The sequence below is a fragment of the Onychomys torridus genome, chromosome 10 (assembly GCF_903995425.1).
Source record: "Onychomys torridus chromosome 10, mOncTor1.1, whole genome shotgun sequence".
NCBI lineage: Eukaryota > Metazoa > Chordata > Mammalia > Rodentia > Cricetidae > Onychomys > Onychomys torridus.
The window spans coordinates 28,709,491-28,727,490 of NC_050452.1; the positions used below are offsets into that span (position 1 = coordinate 28,709,491).

General features: G+C 52.4%; 1 protein-coding gene and 1 pseudogene across 3 annotated transcripts in view; both read left to right on the forward strand.

The window, feature by feature from the left end:
* Positions 1–3,588: 3,588 nt before the first annotated feature.
* Positions 3,589–18,000, forward strand: part of Sh3bp2 (SH3 domain binding protein 2) — a 36,868-nt gene continuing 22,456 nt past the window's right edge. Inside the window, exon 1 of one of the 3 annotated variants that reach the window (XM_036201653.1) lies at positions 3,589–3,696. The gene's annotated coding sequence lies outside the window, so the exon portion shown is untranslated. Of the gene's footprint in view, positions 3,697–10,609; positions 10,827–12,686; positions 12,877–18,000 lie in introns of those variants that run through there. The other 2 variants (XM_036201655.1, XM_036201654.1) reach the window with 2 other exon arrangements.
* On the forward strand, positions 8,920–9,073 carry LOC118592663 (annotated as a pseudogene).

An 18,000-nucleotide genomic window follows, 5' to 3' on the forward strand; every position in this document is an offset into this window, starting at 1 on the left:
AACTGAATTGGTGAGCTATACATTAACTGAGAGTGTAGTGGGTAGCCATTCCAGCTTTGGCCTGGAAGTTCCAACCCCCATTGAGGCTTCGGTAATGGTCACGCCCACAAGGCGGGGCTGAGGGAGGAAGCTGAAGACCCAGGATCGAGAGGAGAGGCTTCTCTTGGTTCTAGGACCCTGGACACTGGAGGTAGACCAAGCAGAGTTCTCCAGAGAACACTGCCGGACTGCGCCATCCCTTTCCCAGACCCTACAACCTATCCCTTCATTTGTAAGTTACCCCACAAAAAAAACCTCCCTTTTAACTATGTGGAGTGGCTTTAATAATTTCACCAATAGAGAGACCCTGTCTTATAAAATGTGGCAAACTTCTGTATGTATATGTGTGTGTGCGTGTGTGTGTGTGTGTGTGTGTGTGTGTGTGTGTGTGTGTGAACACATGACGGTGGGAGGGCACATGTTACAGTGTGCACATGGAAGTCAAGGGTGACTTCGTGGAGTTGGTTCTCTCCTTCCACCTTTACACAGTTTCTAGAGCTCAAACTAAAGTTGCCAAGCTTGCATGGCAAGTGCCTTTACTCACTGAGAGAGCTCGCTAGCCCAGTGGTTCTCAACCGGTGTGCCTCGACCCCTTTTGGGTCACCCAAGACCATCAGAAAACACAGATTTTACATTACGATCGTAACAGTAGCAAAATTACCATTATGAAGTAGCAACAAAAATAATTTTATGGTTGGGGGTCACCACAACATGAGGAACTGTATTAAATGCCGTGGCCCCTTAATAAAGTTCCTCATGTTGTGGTGACTCCCAACCATAAAATTATTTTGTTGCATATTCTGGGCCCTGGGACAGCCCACCAAGTCAGCAGCATGATCCTCAGCAGGCAAGAGATAGGCATGCTGGGGGATGGCTCACTACATACGTGCTTTGCAGAGGCCTGCTTCCCCCTCTTTCTGGCTGAAAAGGAGGTGTCGCATCCCTTCTGCTTATCTGAAGCATGGGGTCTGTCCTGCACACCCTTCCATCTTTTCAGCTCTAGTTGGGAGCTCTGGGTATCTAGCTACTCAGGCCTCACCTGAGCTGTGTTTCTATGGATATTCTCTAGGTACCTTCTCTGAACTTGGCATCTGGAAGCCAGCCCTGTATCTGCCTTCAGTCAGGTTCCTGCAGGTGGCACCAATGTCTGCTTTTGCTCTACTTCCTTGCTGGCCCTCCTTCAGCTTTGGGGACAAGAGCTTCACTGTGATCCGATGGCATCGTTGTCCATTTCCTATTATCCATAAGGGCCAGGATTTGCCTTGAATTGTTTCAGGGTCAAGCAGGCCCTTTATGGACCCATGCATCTGATTAACTGAACTTGATGTGTTTTTGCCCTGTCCAACCCTGAGCCAAGTCTCAGGAGTAAGGCAACTGAGTGAGATGGGGGCAACAGTGGACAGAGGTGGGGCTGAAAGTGCAGGATTCAGGGCCAAACAGCCTAGTGCTCTGCTCATTGTCTTCTCCACAGGAGAAGGTAAAACAACCCATGGCAGCAGAGGGTCACAGACAACTTCAGCTACATAGAGGTGATACCTGGGCAGACAGAGATGGGGACATGGGGTACCCCAGAGGTTGGGCATCTCAGCCAGTCAGCACCTGCCTCCTTACCACTGGGATCCATGAGAGTCAAGCTGTGGGCAAGTGGGGTCAGCCCTAGGGCCAGAGACAGGAGTAGCGAGTGTGTGTTGTGGGATGTTATTTTAAGATGTGTTACATTTGTTTATGCTGTGGAACATTTGTTTTAATGATGCAAAGATGTTTTGCATCCTTTAATGTTGCATTTGCTTAACTCTATGAAGCTATGCTACTTTGCCTGTCTAAAACACCTGATTGGTCTAATAAAGAGCTGGACAGCCAGTAATGAGGCAGGAGAAAGGACAGGCAGGGCTGGCAGGCAGAGACAATAAACAGAAGGAGAACATTAGAGGAGGAATGAGCAGGAAAAAGGGGAGAGGAGGACACCAGGGGCCAGCCACGGAGTGAGCGTGAACGTCAGATACACAGAAGTAAGAAAAGGAAAGGGCCAGAGGCAAAAGGTAGTCCGGGATACTTTAAGAAAAGCTGGCTAGAAACAAGCCAAGCTAACACCGGGCATTTATAAGTAATAAATCTCCTTGTGTGATTTATTTGGGAGTTGAGTGGTGGGCCCCCCAAAAATCAAAAGAGCCAAAGAGTAATAAAAACCAGCTACACTGAAGGGCTAGGATTCTGGGCACACTCCCTGCTCCTCTCTCACTTGCCTTTATCTGTCAGACGGCCCCATCCCTTCGCCAACAGAGAACTCAGTGCCCTGTTGGATGAAGCTTCTCCCATGTCCCTTATTGCCTCCATTCCCAAGCTCCAGGTTTTTTGGTATTTTCCTAGTGGGCACCAATCTCTCTGTATTTGGTCTCAATTCTTGGCCATCTAATTTTCTGGCCTCTGCCACTTCCCCTACACCCAGTTAACCTCTCTGGCTGCAAGGTTGCCTCACATGAAAGAGCTAAATGGAGACGCTGAGCAGCCCTGGAACAGGAGGACAGAGACATGTCCCACACTTGTGCAACTACAAAGTGCTTCCCCCCACCCCCAGGCTGGATGTTCCCGAGTCCCTTCAGTAGCTCAGCATGAATCACTGACACTCAGCCCCTCCAGCCTCAGCCTGGTCTGGAGCAGACAGCAGGAGCCCGTGTCTCTGCAGCTAATGGGTTCCCCACCACCACTGGGGTAGCTCCCTTTGGCCCCCATCCAGAGCCTGTCCTTCCTTGGCCCATAGCCTCTGGGACCTGGAGTCAGTCCACGTGGGGATAATTCCTCCCTGATCCCCAAGCAGTGAGCCTTCTCTTTGGAAGGTTCCACTTTTCTAAAGTCCTGCTAGTCTGGCTTCAGGCTCACACACCCTGCCTGGCCCCAGGGCTCCCTCAGGAAGTCATCATCTCCAAAGGAAGTCATCCATCTCCAGGTCCCTGCCCCTTAAAAATGGGGTCCTCTAGGTCTACAGATGGGCTTAGTCAAAGGCCTTAGTGGCTGTGCACCGGAAACCCAGGGGAATTCTGTGTCCTTGGCTTCAGCACTGGACCCTAGCACTGGCCCTTGTAGCAGCCGTAGAGGCAGTAGCAGCCTAAAAGTCCCCAGTAAGACTCCAGAGGTTCCCAGCAAACGTTCCCTACCTGGTGCCTACATTTGAGTCAGACCCACCCAGCAGGTGGGTGCAGCCAGCAGACAGATGCTGCTCCCATAGAGAGAAGCCAGATATTTCAGATATTTCCTCCAAGGAGGCCACCAGATAGAGGGTGTGTGTGTGTGTGTGTGTGTGTGTGTGTGTGTGTGTGTGTGTGTGTGTGTGTTCGCGCGCACATCTGCCGAGATCTAGTGAGCACCTACCGTTTGCTAGTTACAAACCCTGCTTCTTAGTCCACCAACCAATCTCCGATCACGAGAATGGTTAGCCTTCGCTATGGTACCAGAGCAGGGCAGGTAACACGTTTAGAAGCGAGTCCAGGACCGGGGCGGGCTGAAAGGGAGAGGGCGGGACCTGAACCTGGGAGGCGGGGCCAACTCGGAGGCGGGGCCTGCGCCGGAGCGCCTAGCTGCCCGCCCAGCCCGGAGCAGAGCTGGGCAGCCGAGCAGGGATCCGCCTCCCGGACGAAGGGTCTGTGGGCTGGGAACCGGCAGGTAAGGCACCGCAGGGGTCTCGGGACGGGATGTGGACATGTGTGGCAGAGTGGTGTCTCAGAGACCTGCCTGTCCTTTGAACCTGTGTTCCGCTGTGGGGTGGGAGTGGGGTTCATAGGGCGGAGCGGCAGCATCCTGGACTTAGGTCTGGGCTGTAAGTCCAGGAGGTGAGGGGGTGTTTCGCGTGTGTCCTGCGTCCCTCTGGCGCCTCTGGCACGCGCTACAGGGCCCATCTAGAGGGGCTTCCAAAGACTCAGAAGGTGGCTTTTCTTCCATTCCCTCTGGAAATCCAAACTTGCCTTCCTTCAGAGGCTTCACGAAGCTTGAGAGCAAAGCCACCTGTTAGAGCTGATTCATACTGACTGACGCAGGAGTGACTGGGTGTGGGGGAATCTGCAGGTCCTGAGGAAGAGAGAGTGTCTCAGAGGATAGAAGAGTGGTCGAAAGTTGTCGGCTAGCCGACATGTGGGGGTCTCCGCCTCCACCCTGCAGCCCGCCCTTTCTGTGGCTCTGGGCCGTGGCTGTTAATAGGTTGCGAGCTCCGTTGGAGTCAATTCTCTCTGCTCCCTTTCATGACCCTGAGCACCTGCTATTTCCTCTCTGCCCGTCTGTTTGTTCATTCCTTGACACTGGTGGTTCTGTGCCTTCTAGACAGGTGACCCCAGTAAGCAATCCTGAGACACCTCCCTGGCCCAGGCACTGTGTGGGACCTCGGGGATGACATGTGACTATTCAGGATACTACATCCTACTTGAAGGGGCTCTGGAAATGTCACCCGCTGAGTCAATGGTGAAATGCACAGAATTGTTTCACAACAGAATGGGTCCAGGGGTTAGGTCCTGGGCTGGGAGCAGGAATGGGTTCAGGTCAGGCCTGTACCAACTCTGTGTGACCTAGGTGAGTGCCTGCCCTCAATGGATTAGGTCCCTTTGGACCGGAAGAGGAGTTGGGCTGTGTTCTTTCCCTGACAGGGAAGCCTAGGCCAGGACCCCAGATCCAGCTCTCCACTCCTGGATCTTGGGAGTGGCTCCACGGAGATGAAACACACAGGTCTGTCCACCTCCTTTCTCACGTCCCCTTCTGGCTCTCTGGGACCTGGCTCTGGGTTCTAGATGGAGACAGACCCTGGCAGAGGGGACAAACTAAAGGGTAGACAAGAACTGGTGGGCAAAGCCCTCTGGCAGGAGGGGCGTACAAAGGGAGCCTAGCCTTTGGGGGGATGTCACCCTACAGAGTTATATATACAGAAACCCACTCAGGAGGCTAGGCTAAGAGAGACAGAGGGAAGGGGGTGGACTCCAGAACTGCCTTGGCGCTTCCTGTTCACATGGATAGAGGAAGTGGTGTGCTGGGTCAGCCTCCAGCATCTCTTTCTCCCCATGTGGATGCATGTGCACATGTAGGCCCACGGATAGGAAGCCCAGGGAGTCCAGAGAATCAAAATGACCTGCTTTAGTCATAGAGGGGCAGAAGGAAGAGCATAAACTCAGGCTGGGGTCCTGGGTTCAAATCCAGCTACATGATATTCATCAGGCGTTTCCTGCTGCTGTGCCTCCATGACATCTATAACAGGATCAGGAACCACTTTCTACCCAAGGGTGGTTATGAGTGCCCACAGTCTGCTAGTGGTGTGTAGCTGATACTCAGATACTGGGAGTGCTTCCTCTATGTGTCCTGGTCACACAGGGACATTGAGCCATTTCTGCTTGTGGTTGAGGTTAAGCTAGGCCAGGCCTGGAGAGGCCTGGGGCAAAGGGCAGGTTTCCAGGTTCCTGCCTGCATTGGGCTTGTGGGCAAACACCTGTGTCTACAAGGACTGACTAATACGGTTCTGTCCTCAAAGCTCCATTATGAGGGGCCAAGGCTCCGAGATTTTGTAAGGCCTTGCCCTACTGCCATCGTCTGGCTGGGTCATGTCCTTGGCATTCCCTGGGCACAGACATGTATGGCTCTTTTCTAACCTTGCTTGGCAGGGGAAGTAGGCAGCCTGGGAAGAGGAGATGGGGAACTTAAGCCAGGAGGGAAAGGCTTATGGGCTGGGCATGTAACTGTTAGGTAGGGACAGAGAGGCCAGGATCATTGACCTAAGTGCCCTTTGTATACCGGGTGTGGTTAAAAACATGGAGGAGGGTTGGGGATTTAGCTCAGTGGTAGAGCACTTGCCTAGCAAGCACAAGGCCCTGGGTTCGATCCTCAGCTAAAAAACAAAAACAAAAACAAAAAAAAAACACTTTAGCTGGGCGTTGGAGAGCGGGGGGAAAAAAGTGCTCTTCAAACCCGAGACCTCCTCTGAGAGTAAAGTGCCTAAGTGGGCCTCTGGAGTCCTCCAGGGGACATTTAAGGACTGGAGATGGTCCCATGTATGGGGTGCCTAGGAGATGTGGGAACCTTACAGGTTCACCTTCCACCTCCCTCACTGCCCCTCAGGCTGAGCTTAGTGGGCAGTGGAGATGAAGCCCAGAAAAATGCTGCTGCCTCCTGCCGAGACTCAGGGCCCTGGACCTCCCAAGCAAATTACACTTCTGTCTTTATTTAATGATTTATTTAGCTTATGTGCATTGGTGTTTTGCCTGCATGTATGTTTGTGTGAGGGTGTCAGATCCCCTGGAACTGGAGTTGCAGACAGGCCTGAGCTGCTATGTGGGTGCTGGGAATTGAACCCAAGTCCTCTGTAAGAGCAGCCAATGCTCTTAACCGCTGAGCCATCTCTCCAGCCCCAAATTATACCTCTCAACTCTCACTTTTCTGTTTTGTAAAGCAAAGTGCAGGTGCCGCTACATGGCTGGACTTGGAATCAATGTCAGTCTCCCCCTCCACCCACCCATGAACCCCAGGGACAATAGGAAACAGAAAGCCAGCTGGGCTTCAGGATGAGGGGCATCATGGGCACCCAGGTGCCATCCCATCTAATTTTTTCTTCTTTCCCAACTCTCTGACTTCTGAGATTCCAGCACAAAGTGTTTGGACTTCGTGTTGCTCTGTGCTGTAATCACTGACTCCGGGATCCAGAGGCGACTCTTGGTCCACATGATCTGGCTATGGCGGGTTCCAGGCACACCTGAATGATTTTTGCAACCTGGCCTCCAGGAACAGTGTTAGCTTGATCACTTAGGGTAGTCACCTGAGGAGGCCAGTAGGCCTTAAGGGTTAACAGGCACCCTTGTGGCATACACGCCCATGCCCAAGGGCCAAACTCTGATTCCGAGAACTGCCTCCTGCTTCCCTGTGAATCACGTTTACTGCACACCCACTGGTAGAATGGCCCATAGCCAAACATGCCTGCTTTAGGACTCTGAGACGGGGGCAGGGTGTCTGCCTGCTTGAGCCTGTAGAAGGGGGTGTGGTCCTTGGCCTGGGATCTGCCAGGTTAGTGGTATGCATGCCATGGCCAGAGATGGGCCTCGTGACCTCGGGCTGAGCCAGCTCAGGCTGCTTTCCTGGGGTTTTCAGAGCAGAGGCTGAACATGGAAAGGCACAGAGCTTGTCACGAGAACCAAGACAGAGCCACGTTCCAGGCCTCATCCAGTTTGTGTTTTTTTGGCTTCAGCACCTTCCCTGTGAAATGGGATCAGATCAGGATTCGCTCATGGGACCACTAGAACATTTAAATGAGAACTCCCCCAAACTTCAAGTGCTGCAGGCCTCTGAGATACCCTCTCAAGTCAGTGTCCTCAGGCCTGAGCTGGGATTCATGCTCTTATCCCTGAACAGACAACAGGTCTATTTGGAGGGTTTCTCCAGCTTGGGCCTCAGGGTATTATAAACTGTTCTGTGGTATTAGATGGAAACCTGTCCCTGACCAGGCAGTGGTGGCACATGCCTTTGACCCCAGCACTCGGGAGGCAGAGGCAGATGAATCTCTGAGTTTGAGGCCAGCCTGGTCTATAGAGCATGACAGGATAGCCAGAGCTACATGTAGAAACCCTGTCTTGAAAAACCAGAAAAAAGGGCTGGAGGGATAGCTCAGAGGTTAAGAGCACTGGCTGTTCTTCCAGAGGTCCTGAGTTCAGTTCCCAGTAACCACATGGTGGCTCACAACCATCTACAATGAGATCTGGCTCCCTCTTCTGTCCTGCAGGCCAAACACTCACTGTTATAGTAAGAAGGTCCTACCTACTATACTGAGGCAGGTAAGGAACTGGCAGACTCTTTCAGAAGGCTGCTTGCTTATCTGGACCAGTATGCCTCCCACACATGCTGTATGCTCTGTGTACCAGGCCCAAAGCCAAGCCTGGGCCATAGGAGTGGTCAGGCCCACGGGGGTGAGGACAAGGATTGGTGGTCGAAGCAGTAACTCAGTGTGTCTGGCCCGTCCCACCATACTCTCTGAGAAGGAACTTTTGTTGAAGACATAATTGTGTGGATTAGTGATCAGGGGGCCATCTTTGGCTACCTTGTACTCTACCCTACTCCTGAGCTGTGTGCCTCCTCATAACTGTATACAATGTGACCTATCTGTCCACCCCCCCCATCTCCTAACCCCGCCCCCAGTCAGGAACTCTTGCGACAAGGGACTCTGAGTGGTGGCCTCTAAGTGAGAGGTGCAGGGCCTCCCTGAGCAGGGAAGTTCCTGCAGGCTGGGTGGGTTGGGCAGCTACTGGCAGTGATGGTGGAGGATTCTGCCAGGTTCTTTGAAGTTGGTCTGCCGCTCTCCTCACCTGCATTTAACTCTCCATTGAGCACCAGAGACAAACAGGGCCCTGTCATCCTGGAAGCTGGGCTGCCTGGGCTGGCAGAGTTTCCACTCAGACAATAGTGGGTTCTTCTGCTGGGGCCTCTCTCCAAGCTCTCTAGGTTTCTGTCACAGCCCCTCCCCCGGCCACTGTACTCAGCATCAGGGACCCAGCCACTCCTAAGCCTGGTCACATTGGCTTCAGCAGCAGAGCAGGTAAGGAGACAGAATTATTTCCTTCCTTCCTTCCTTCCTTCCTTCCTTCCTTCCTTCCTTCCTTTCTTTTTTTTTTTTTTTAAGACAGGGTTTCTGTAGCCTTGGCTGTCCTAGAAATCGCTCTGTAGACAAGGCTGGTCTTGAACTCACAGAGGTCCACCTGTCTCTGCCACCAAGTGCTGGGATTAAAGAAATGCACCACTACCTCCCAGCTTGACAGGGAGCTCTTTTCTGGTAGGAAAAATGGTTGCCAAGCTCTGAGCAACCATGTGGCCCTCCCCTAAACTGAAACAGTATCCATCTCTGTGACTGCTCCTGTTGAAAGACACACATTGATATTTCCTGGTAGCGGAGATACTATGATCACAAAGGTGTTTTTCCCAGGGCAAGGCTCATCCATTGTGCTTTGGATGTGCTGACCCCTGAGACTTCCCCAAATCAGAGACTTCAGAACTTTTGGTAGTGGCAGACCATGTTCATGTTCTCCCCTTAAAGAAGAAGAAGAAGAAGAAGAGGAAGAAGAGGAGGAGGAGGAGGAGGAGGAGGAGGAGGAGGAGGAGGAGGAGGAGAAGAAGAAGAAGAAGAAGAAGAAGAAGAAGAAGAAGAAGAAGAAGAAGAAGAAGAAGAAGAAGAAGAAAAGATACACATTGAGGCCAACATTGGGGTCAGCCTGGTGTCCCCTAAGCTGCCTACCAGAGAGTTCTGAGGTGCTGAATGCCAAGAGCTGGCATCTGTAAGAGGTCCCAGCAGAAGATGAAATTTGTAGCCATTAGGGGGTGGGATGAGTTGGTATCTGGAAAAGCTAGCCTGGAGGCCTGAGCTGGCAGATGTGGGGGCACAGCCTTAGAGCACAGTGCCAGGCACTGAGCAGGAGGAGGCACAGTAGGAACAGTACCTTGGCCCTGTCTGCTCTCCCCCCCCCTTTAAATCCAGGAAGGGGAGCTGAGTTAAGTGACTGACATTGACCCTTTTTCTCCCTCATGGCTAGGCAAACAGTGTTGGGGATCTGGGCCTGGCAGGCAGGTCCGAGGCCAACTGTGTGTGTCTGACCATGGCAGAGCAAGGGATTGAGTCCCCTGCTGCCATTACCTTCTTTGTCAGAAATCTCTAGGAACACAGAAAATGGCCTCCTGGGGTTGGGTTGGTTCAGATAGTTTCTATCAGACCGTGCTGTGTGAGCTGGATATCATTCATGCTCTCTGAATAGGGCAGACATAAAAGGTCTAGCCTCATGGGGTATGTGATGGGGTTGGGGTACATGAGTGACCCAATGGGAACTAGATCTATGTAGGGTCTGAAGACCTCCATAGTTGGTGTCAGTCTGTCCAGGGTTCCCCACTGACAAGAGCTAGCAGTTCTAAGAGTTAGGCCTTGGCTTGAAGCTGGAGTTCCCACTGCCTTGTGACCCTCACCCACTCTGCCTCAGGACTTTATATCGTACCTCCGGCTGGCCACCCTTCCCTGTGAATTCCTGCCCAATCTTCTCATTGCTTGTCTGTCCAATTCTGCTAGTGGAGTGAGTGTGCGGCTCTGGGGAACCCCATTCCAGCTTTTGAGCCTGGCACATGCCAAGGTTGGGACTTCTACAGAGAAGGCACTCCACTCCAGGGTGGAGTCCAGGGTAGGAGCCATCTGGAATAGCCTGCCTTCCGGACTTCTCTAGAGCTGAGCCCGTTCCCTTTCAGACCCAAGGCTATAGCTGCCCCAGGTCAGGGGCCTGACCTGAGGTGCATGCTCTAACTAGAGGGCCTGGCCCTGGTTTGCCTGCTGTGGAGACCGCTGTTGGGTCCACTAGACAGAGCTCGGCCTTGAGTCCCCCAGCTCACTGCTCAGATTTAGGACAGTTCAATCTCTGACACCAACCTTCCCATTTTCTCAAAGATGTCACCAGGAGGGTGAAGTGCTGTGGTTGGTGGTGGCTGTGCCCACTCCGGAGACAGGAAGTTGCCTGAGGAGGAAGAGGGTGAAGAAAGGACATTCCCCTGCCCCCACCTCTGGGCCCTGGCTTAGACATCCCTTCCACAACCAGGGTTCTTTCTGCTGGGCAGCAAGGGGGCAGCCATTCTTGGACTGGGGTCCAGAGAGACGGGAAGAGATCCACTCCAGGCCCAGACCTCAGCCCACTGAAGCCCCCCAAGAATGGTACACGAGGTACCCTGTGTATTGGGAGCAGGAAAAGATTGCTGGTCAGAGGTGGAAGAAAGGAATGGTACTGGCCGACGTGGGTCCTGTGAGCACTCAGGTTGTGTTTTGTGATTTTTCTATGTGTGTATTTTTGTATGTATGTTTACATGTGTCTGTGTTTTTGTAGGGGGAATTCATGTGTCCATATGTGTGCATGCATGTGGTGGCCCAAGGTTGATATTAGGTGTTTTTCTCTATCATTTTCTACCTTAGTTTTGAGACAGAGTCTTTCACTGAACCTGGAACTTTCCAATTTGGCTAAATTGTCTGGTTAACAGGCCCCTGTAATCCTCCTGTCTCTGACCACCCTCCAGGATGGAATTACAAATGCGCACCGCCTCACCCAGTTTTTGATGTGGGTGACTGAAGACCTGAACTCACGCCCTCATGCTTGTGTGGAAAGTGCCTTTACTGACTGAGCCCTGCCCTCAGTGCTTTGGTTTGTGTTTTTAAGGAGCACTCGGAGCTGGGCATGATGTACCTCTAGTCCTAGCACTTGGAAGGCAGAAGCAGGGGTATGGCTACAAGCTTGAGACTCATCTGGCTCACATAGCGGGTTGTAGATTAGCTGAGGCTGCGTAGTATGATCCTGTCTCAGAAGACTGGCAGAAAAATAACCCACTTTGGGGTCTGGAGACCATCCCAATATCCCCACTCTGCAGCAGTGTCCTCTGAGGAAATGGGTGGAGTTTGACTGTTGGGTGAAAAAGCAGACCTATGGAGGCCTATGGACAGGTGAGATGTCAAGTAACCAGGGAGGGGTGAAGCTCCACAGAGGGAGCCTTGGATAGGGAGCAAACCTGGTGAGAGATGGGTCCAGTGGTTCAGGCTCTGCCCAACCCAGCCCTCTCCCCACACAGCCCCGCTAGGGTTTTCTTTGCTGACGATGGCAGTTGTCTCTCTTGGGAGACTTGACATCCTGAGGCTGTGTCTGCAGCACTGACAGAGCTGTGCTACAGCCCCTATGGATGGTCTGTAGCCAGGAAGAGAGACCGACACATAGCAGCATAGACCTGGGCTCTGCGGACCACCAGAAGCCACTTTACTTCTGGGAGCCTGGGGGTTGGGGGTGACACAACCAGGCACCGCCACATTAGGGGTGGGAGCAGGGAGTCTGTGAAGGTGGGAGAGCACAGGACTTGGGGTTAACGTGGATCTGAGGCTATGGTAGTCAAGGACTCAGCCTGGACAAGTCTTCCTTCTGAAGGAGGGTTGGGCTTGGAGAACCAGACTCAGGAAACAATGGGAGCCTCCATCTTCAGAAGCCTCCCCACCTCCTGCTGCCTGAGGATATTGAGGGCACTGTCATCCAGCCTGAACATTAGGCATCTACCTAGGGTGGGAGGCCAGGTGTAAATGTGTGGGTAAGGATGAAACAAGGAGGTCAAAGGCCAGTGTGAGAGGGGCCGGGATGTCAGAGTACTAGATAAAGATCTTGAGCCCTGAGGCCAAGCCCAGGCATCTTTAACAGCTGCCTTGTGCTATGACTGAGGCAGACAGTCTCAAGGCATGAGAGGGTAGGGTATGGGAGGCCTGGCCTTGTAAGGAGACAGGGTAGGGCCACTGGATAGGTAGAGAAAAGGAGATCCTCCTCCTCCTCAGTCCTCTTCTGACTGTCAAAAACTAGACCAAACTGCTGAGAGGAAGCCAGGTCTGGGTCCCTTTCCCACCCACAAAGGCCCACAGCCAGACCCTTGTCCTCACTGGGCCTTCAAACAAAGGGGTAGTGTGAGGGTGCCTGGGAATGTCTAGGTCAGCTGGACCCATGCTGAAGGATGAGGACAGGAGCCAGCAATAGGCTGTGAGTCATGGTGTCCATCACCAGGCCTTTGAGGCCCTGGGTTCCCAGCTGAGGAGGAACAGGCAGTTCTCAGTTCCGCAAGCCAGGGTCTGGCCTGCACCTCCTTCCTGCTTTTGGTCCCTCTCTGCAGCTATTCCTGTGTGTCCCCTAGTCCCTGTCCATATCTCTCTGACTATACAATCTGAGACCTACATCTGGCTACAGCTCCCCACAGCCTCTTGCCTTCTGAGACCCCAGCAGAGGGCCTGGACCATCACCCGTGCTACCTTTGATGTGTGGTTGACCCCACGAGGAACCCAGTGAGAGGGTAAGATGTTACCTTAAAAGGAGTCCTAAAAATTACTAAGGGGTAGCCTGCTACAGAGGTACACACCTATTGTCTCAGCCTCTAGGGAGGACCGAATTCAGGGCCATCTGGGCACCATAGCAAGACTTTGCCCCACAAAAAAAAGGGGGTTTGAAGGTATAGCTGAGTGGTGGAGCTCTTGCCTGTCATGTGTGTGTATGAGGAACCACACTACCATAGAAAACAAACAGCAAAGATTTAGGAATAAAAAGTGATAAAACCCAAGAGACTAAGGAATAAAACAAACTCAGAGAATAAAAATTAAGCAATAGCACCAAAGACAATTTGGACCAGCTTAAAAATAGTAATGTTTGAGGGTGGGGAATGGGAGAGATCCAGTGGGTTAAGACAGGTAACGTGTGGAGAGTGTGCAGAGGAAGGGCTGGTCTGCTGATACAGCCTGAATGGGCCCTGCCGGTGGCAGGGTGGACAGGGGCCAGAATAACCACAGGAACCCATAGGGTACAGAGAGGCTAAGAATGAGGGTCAGGCTTGGTGACCCTGGGTCCCGGAACTCACTAAGGCAAAGTCCTGGAAAGTGTCCAGGCTGAGCAGATCCAGGAAGCTTATTGATTTTGTGCTGCCTAAGGAGGCTAACATGATGTGAAAAATACCCGTGCTGAGTAACAGATGATGGAGCAGGCCAAGGCCACTAGCAGCCACAGGAATCAGGGCTGGTGTCTCTGGAGGCCTATCCTGGGAGACCCTAACAGCTACAGTGGGAGGTCTGGTATGGTAGCTCCAGACCAGGACACATCAGGTGCTCACTCAGTGTGCCAAGGCTGACCCTTGACCTCTGCCCATGGCTCTGGCATGAAGCAATGGGGGTGGATCTCTGACTGTCTTCCTTACTTCATCCCCCCACCCCCAAGGTGAACTCCATGATCACACACAATATGCCCAGTGTGTTCTCTCACTGTCTCTGTGCCCTGTGCTGGGAATTGGAGCTCAGCAGGGTGCCCTCACCCCAAGGACTCTGGCACTGGTCCTGGGCCAAGTGCCTGTGACGAAGTCTTTGTGAGCCGTTTGGTTTGGTCCTCGGAGTACCATTCTCAACAAGCCTACGTCTCAGGAAGAGAAGTGCCTTGCATCAGCACGAAGGGACAAAGATGGGACTGGAGCATAGGTTTGCTTGGTGTCTAGACCCCAGTGCTTAGACCCTGTGTGACTCAGCTGAGTACTATACCCCAAGCATGGCACTTCTGTCTTGCATGTCTGAAGGTGTGTGCACCTTCTCTTGTCCTGACCCCAAGGCCTTTGCACAAAATTTCCTCTATCTGAGACACTGTCTGTGTAATCCTCTTGCTTGGCTAACTCACATGAAAGATTGCTTCCTGATTGATGCTGGCAATGTGTCACCGTGTCTGGTGGAATGGATGTCACGAGGATGTGAATCAGAGGAGGCTACTTCCACGGATTATTAATAGGCAGCCCCAGATAGAGAGTGATGCCAGCTTGGATCCCGGGGTTCAAGGTGTGGGGTTTGCCCATAAACAGTGGTGCTCCCAGTAACACTGAGTATGAGAGATGGGGACTTGATCTCTTCAGAAGCACCTGTCTTTGCCTCACTGTGACTGTGGTGAAGCCTGAACCCTCTGTGCTGAGCCGGACAGCTCCTGGGGCTTCTCAGTTGTTGAGGGGGAAACTGAGTCCTGGAGCTCTGCTTCTTTGCCAGTCTTCCAGTATGACCATCAGGTCCCTGGCCTCCTATCCAGAGCCCTGCCTTGTCTGCAGATACTGGAAATCAGCACTGCTGTCCTCACAGTGGGTGGACTTTCTGCCTAGGGGTGTCCCCTGGGGCCACTCTGAACAAAGCTTAGCAAGAAATGTCTTCTAAGGGCCCGGGGACTGTGAAGCTTTCAGGCTATCTCAGGGTCTCCATGAAGAGGACAGAATATTAACTGTGGCACAGGTGACTGTGACATAGAAAGATTCCTGGGCCTCCCCATTCCAGCTGTGGGCAGAATCCTCTCTGTATTCCTGACCCCCATGCCTTGGCCTCATCTTGTGCTATGATGTAGGTGTCCCCAGGAGGGGCTGGTGGGTGGGAGCTCCATCCAATCAGCTGCTGGGTGTTGGAGAGGTAGAGCAGGCTAGACCCTTCCTTTGGTTGCATTCTTTGTCCACCTGGTGGTCGGCGTGACTCTGATCTCAGAGGAGACAGCGTTTCCCTCCAGGCATGTTGACTTGTTGTCCATGGCTTTTGTCCCTAACTCTATTCCGGTGGTCTTCAGACGATCGGCAGGAAGTTCAGGAGCAAGGTATGAGTGGGAGCTGTCCCAGCAGGGTACTGTCCTTGCTTTGTCAGCACCGACACTGTGAGGGAAAGCTCCCCCAGGGAAGAATTGGTGCCTGCTCCATGATGCATGGCTTCAAGGACATCCTTCATGTAAACAGAGCCCCTTCCTCCTCCTAGGATGAAGAAGGTGGGCACATGGGTCAAGATCAGTGGTTATTAACATTCCTAATACTGTGATCCTTTAATACAGTTCATGCTATGGTGACCACCAACTGTATAATTATTTGTGTTGCTACTTCATAACTAATTTTGCTACCGTTATAAGTTGCAGTGTGAATGTCTGATATGCAACCCCTGAGAAAGGGTCATTTGACTCCCCTCCCCCAAGGCATCATGACCCACAGGTTGAGAACCATTTGTCTAGATGATTTCATTTGGCAAATGAGCACCACAAACTGAATGCAATGGGGTACTGGGGCACCAGCTACCGGGACATAGACAAGGTCTATGAGAAAAAAAATCTGATATCTACATCATACTGAACATACATCAGACACTGGACATACAGAGGGCTGACTTAGAGAGGTCTCTGTACCCAATGCTGGGGGAGAATATACCTAGGTAACAGCATTAGCTTTGAGGGCAGGAACACAGGGAAGCCAGACTCTGTGAGGAGCTAGAAGATGTCCTTCAGAAGGGACAGTGGTCTGGACATGGGTAGCTGGAAGGGTAGCATTCCTCTGTGTGGAGATGGAATTTGAGTCTGGTGTGTTTGGGTCAAATCTGACACTGTGGGGATTCAGTTCAGCCAGGGGCAGTGGGGATGATGGAACATCTACCAGACCTAGGAGGATGTGATGGGAAAGTCTTGACTGACACTGAGCATTTCCAAAGCACTCCTCTGACACTTTCTTGATTTCCAGTGTGGCTGATAAAGGTGTTGTCAGTGGAAGCCTAGTATCCTGGAGTAAGCCTGTCCATCACCTCACTATATGGCCCACACAGGAGCTGTGGGACCTATCCCTCAGGAGAGGAAACTGAGACCCAGAGTGAGTTACAAGTCTTGGAGAAGGGGATGGAGCCAGAGCTGTCCGCAGTGAATCTGCTGTCTAATTTCTGAACCAGTCTGTTCACAGTGGTCACTTAGGTGAAGAAGTTCTCAGTAGGTGGGGTACTCAGAACTCAGTGCCAATCTCGGGGGGCAGCTCCTAGTGTTTACTGCCTGGGTCCTTGGGATGCCCAGGCTCGCTTCATTGGGTCGGGGAGTAGTGAGCTCCTCTGAGCCAAGCTGGGCAGGGTCATGAAAGATGCAGGCTGCAGATGTGGGTGAGGTACCAGGAACTCGGGGGTGGACTTGGCCTGTACGTCAGCACTCTAGAAAGTTTTTGGTTTTTGTTTTTTCTCAAGCAATTAAAAAGTGGAAACTTGTCAGTATTTGTGATGAACTGAAGTGTGAATCCTGAAACGCCTCTGCTGGCTTGTGGTTTGAGGCAGGAGAGCGGGCTGGCATCAGGCATCACGCTAGCCTGCATTTCCTGGAGACTTAGCCTGTTTCATTCCCCCCAGCCCCTCCCACCCCTCACCATATTGGGCCGGGTCGCCTTCATCATGGAACTGTTCCCCAGGCGGCTTCCTTGAAGCCAGTGTGCTGCCCCCTCCTGGCCAAAGCAGAAGCTTGCTTCAAGTTGAAGGGTCTCCAGGAGCCCTGGATCACATTATTCCCGGCTTGCCTTCAGCATAGGAGACATGCCCCAGCCAGCTCAGGCACCTTATTAGGAACAATAATCCTGGGTCCAGGCCCTGGGAAAGGAAGACTCTGGTCAAACAACCCAGAACATAAGGACATAGTGAGCCCTCTTGGATGCTCTACTATGTGGTAGCAGCCTAGCACCCTGGCTCAGCCTTGCAGCTGGTCTCACCCAGCTACAGCCAAAATGGACATCAAATCTGTGAAAGACTCTTGCGCCCGTCAGTTTAGCTCTGAATCACACTTTCATGGCTCAGGGATGTGCTAGTTATAGCTACACTGGATATGTGGCCTTGTGTATGGCCTAAACCCATTTTCTAGCAGTTCGTCACCCATCTCTTGGGTCCCTAGGGATTTAGTGGGACCCAGGTCCATGAGGAGTGCTGGAGTCACATTTGCTGAGAGTGGTGGTGAGGGCTGAGCTACTGATGTGATTCCAGACAAAGGGCAAGGTCCTGGGTAGTTCTAGTCTTGAAGGAGGTGGCTTTCAGTTTCAAAATGTAGGTGTTGGAATGGCTAGTCCTGGGGCAGGAAGTGGTGGTCTCACCACATCCCCTGGCCAGGTAGCTGGCTTAGCCATTGCCCTGTAGTGGAAACACTTGATTGAGCCAAAGAAGAGCAAGTCTGGGAGTGAGAGAGACGCCGAGAGTTTTGGTGGGTTTGGGCCCACTCACGAGAGCCGTGAGAGGCTTCTGCAGGGATGTGGAGTCCAGGGAAGCAAGCTTAGGGTTGCCCCTTTGAGATACATGCAGCATTGCAGAGCTAGCCTCTCTCTGACAGGGCGTATCAGGAAGTGGGTCAGACCAAAGCGAAGGCAGCTGGGCATCATCAAGAACTTGGGCGAGGCTCCATTCAGTCTCACTTCCTGGGGCAACACTAATGGAGTCCTATACTCCAGAGAGCTGAAAACAACAGGTGCTATCCCCTCACAGTTCTGGCAATCACAGGTCCAAAGCCAAGGTGGAAGCCCGGCTGCATTTCTTCAGAAGGCTGGGAGAGGGAGCCTTCCTTGTTTGCTGTAGTTACGGGTGTTGGGAGGTCTCACTTCAGTCTCCTGTGTTTACATGGTCTCCTGTGTCATCTTTTTAAAAAAGGTCTC